A 3735-nucleotide genomic window follows, 5' to 3' on the forward strand; every position below is an offset into this window, starting at 1 on the left:
TTTTTTTTTTTTTTTTTTTTTTTTTTTTGAGACAGAGTTTCGCTCTGTAGCCCAGGCTGGAGTGCAGTGGCGTGCTCTGCTCAGTGCAAGCTCCGCCTCCTAGGTTCTGGCCATTCTCCTGCCTCAGCCTCCTGAGTAGCTGAGACTACAGTTGCCTGCCACCATGCCCAGCTAATTTTTTTTATTTTTAGTAGAGATGGAGTTTCACCGTGTTAGCCAGGATGGTCTCAATCTCCTGACCTCGTGATCCACCCACCTCAGCCTCCCAAAGTGCTGGATTACAGGTGTGAGCCACCGCGCCCGGACCCGCTTTTCTTTTCTTATTATACTTTAAGTTCTAGGGTACGTGTGCACAATGTGCAGATTTGTTACATATGTATATGTGTGTCATGTTGGTTCGCTGCACCCATCAACTCATCATTTACATTAGGAATTTCTCCTAACGCTATCCCTCCCCCAGTCCCCCACCCCTGACAAGCCCTGGTGTGTGATGTTCCCCAACCTGTGTCCAAGTGTTCTCATTGTGCAATTCCCATCTATGACTGAGAACATTTGGTGTTTTGTTTTTTGTCCTTGTGATAGTTTGCTGAGAATGATGGTTTCCAGCTTCATCCATGTCCCTGCAAAGGACAGGAACTCATCCTTTTTTATGGCTGCATGGTATTTCATGGTGGATATGTGCCACATTTTCTTAATCCAGTCTATCATTGATAGACATTTGGGTTGGTTCCAAGTCCTTGCTATTGTGAATAGTGCTGCAATAAACATACATGTTCATGTGTCTTTATAGTAGCATGATTTATAATCCTTTGGGTATATACCCAGTAACAGGATCGTTGGGTGAAATACCTTTGAGGAGTCACCACACTGTCTTCCACAATGGTTGAACTAATTTACACTCCCACCAACAGTGTAAAAGCATTCCTATTTCTCCATATCCTCTCCAGCATCTGTTGTTTCCTGACTTTTTAATGATCGCCATTCCACCTGTTGTAAGATGGCATCTCATTGTGGTCTTGATTTGCGTTTCTCTGATGACCAGTGATGATGAGCATTTTTCGTATGTCTGTTGGCTGCATAAATGTCTTCTTTTGAGACGTGTCTGTTCATATCCTTTGCCCACTTTTTGATGGAGTTGTTTGTTTTTTTTCTTGTAAATTTGTTTAAGTTCTTTGTAGATTCTGGATATTAGCCCTTTGTCAGATGGGTAGATTGGAAACATTTTCTCCCATTCTGTAGATTGCCCATCCACTCTGACAGTAGTTTCTTTTGCCATGCAGAAGCTCTTTAGTTTAATTAGATTCTATTTGTCTATTTTGGCTTCTGTTGCCATTGCTTTTGGTGTTTTAGTCATCAAGTCCTTGCCCATGCCTATGTCCTGAATGGTATTGCCTAGGTTTTCTTCTAGGGTTTTTATGGCTTTAGGTCTAACATTTAAATCTTTAATCCATCTTGAGTTAATGTTCGTATAAGGTGTAAGGAAGGGATCCCGTTTCAGCTTTCTACATATGGCTAGCCAGTTTTCCCAGCACCATTTATTAAATAGGTAATCCTTTCCCCATTTCTTGTTTTTGTCAGGTTTGTCAAAGATCAGATAGTTGTAGATGTGTGGTGTGATTTTTGAGGCCTCTGTTCTGTTCCATTGGTTTATGTATCTGTTTTGGTACCAGTAGCATGCTATTTTGGTTACAGGAGCCTTGTAGTATAGTTTAAAATCAGGTAGCATGATGCCTCCAGCTTTGTTCTTTTTGTTTAGGATTGTCATGGCTATGTGGGCTTTTTTTGGTTCCATACGAACTTTGAAGTAGTTTTTTCCAATTCTGTGAAGAAAGTCATTGGTAGCTTCATGAGAATGGTATTGAATCTATAAATGACCTTGAGCAGTATGGCCATTTTCACAATATTGATTTTTCCTATCCATGAGTATGGAATGTTCTTCCATTTGTTTGTGTCCTCTTTTATTTCGTTGATCAGTGGTTTGTAGTTCTCCTTTAAGAGGTCCTTCTCATCTCTTGGTAATTGCTTTTCTTTACAGGAAACCCATTTAGAGAGTCTGGAAATCAACCTGATAAAATGGTACTTGAATTTAATCAGATATAGGAAGAGGGTGTTCAGGGTTATGAGTTTACACTATTATAGGGGAATATAAACAAGGAAACTAGTACATTGAGCAAGAAAATACATGGCTCTTAGCAACAGTATGAGAAGTGTCCTGGTTACATAGAAAAATTCAGACACATTAAGAAAAGACAAAAGTAGAGAATGAAGCTATACTCAAGGAAAACATTGCTTTTCTAGACCTTCAAGATAAACATTTCAGCATCAGCCCATATCAATAGAGTTAGAACTGGAGGAAAAAATCATAGGAGTTGGTAAAAAGATTGAAGAAGAGAGTTATCACCCCATCCAAGCAAAAAGATATACCTTTTCAGGGGGAGGAGACTGAAAGGCGATGGTGTATGACCTGTAAACCATGTGCATTGAAGAACAGCAAAAATTGAACTTCTGAGATATAAATTTGAGAAGTTTCAAAAAGAAAAATTTTACCTCAATAAATGAAATTACCATTTTGTATGTAAAAATGGTATACAGCATTTCCAACCTGAAAGTAGGGAATTTAAATACATATCAGGAAGAAATAGTAACTGTAGTTTAGGAGATGACTGTTAAAGACACATTTCAGTATTAAAAAGGAAAATGTAAGGCCAGGTCCAGTGCCTCATGCCGATAATCCAAGAATTTTGAGAGGCTGAAGTGGGAGGACTGCTTGAGCCCAAGAGTTTGAGACCAGCCTGGGCAACACGGTGAGAGCCCATCCCTACAAAAAATTAAAAAATTAACTGGGTGTGAGGGCATGTGCCTGTCGTCCCCGTTACTCGGGAGGCTGAGATGGGAGGATCACTTGAGTCCAGGAGTTTGAGGCTGCAGTGAGCCAGAGTCACATTTCTGCAATACAGCCTAGGGTCTTTCTTGCAATTTTACAAAGAGCAAGTTAATACTTTAAGAAAACCTTGTTATTGTAACATTGGGAACCATATTTTTTAGTTTTGTGTTAGTGTACTTTTAATATTGAAGCTTAACCTTTAGAGGGACATAAATAATTCCCTTCTAATTGTAGTCAATTGCACACAAAATTCTGTTAATTCTCTTTCATTAAGCTTTTTTTTTTTTTTGAGACGGAGCCTCGCTCTGTCGCCCAGGCTGGAGTGCAGTGGCCGGATTTCAGCTCACTGCAAGCTCCGCCTCCTGGGTTCACGCCATTCTCCTGCCTCAGCCTCCCGAGTAGCTGGGACTACAGGCGCCCGCCACCTCGCCCTGCTAGTGTTTTTTTTTTTGTATTTTTTGGTAGAGACGGGGTTTCACCGTGTTAGCCGGAATGGTCTTGATCTCCTGACCTCGTGATCCGCCCGTCTCGGCCTCCCAAAGTGCTGGGATTACAGGCTTGAGCCACCACCCCCGGCCCATTAAGCTTTTTTATGACTTACTGAGACCACTGATGACATATTTGAACTGTCTGCTCCGTTCTATATGTCCTCTTTTCTTTTCTTTTTCTTCTCTTTTCTTTTCTTTTTCTTTTTTTTTGGAGTCTTGTTCTGTTGCCCAGGCTGGAGTGTAGTGTAGTGGCATGATCTTGGCTCACTGTACCTCTGCCTCCTGGGTTCAAGCGATTATCCTGCCTCAGCCTTCTGAGTAGCTGGGATTACAAGTGCCCACCATGCTGAGATAATTTTCGTA

This window comes from Rhinopithecus bieti, unplaced genomic scaffold, assembly GCF_001698545.2.
Source record: "Rhinopithecus bieti isolate Rb0 unplaced genomic scaffold, ASM169854v2 scaffold_49243, whole genome shotgun sequence".
Lineage (NCBI taxonomy): Eukaryota > Metazoa > Chordata > Mammalia > Primates > Cercopithecidae > Rhinopithecus > Rhinopithecus bieti.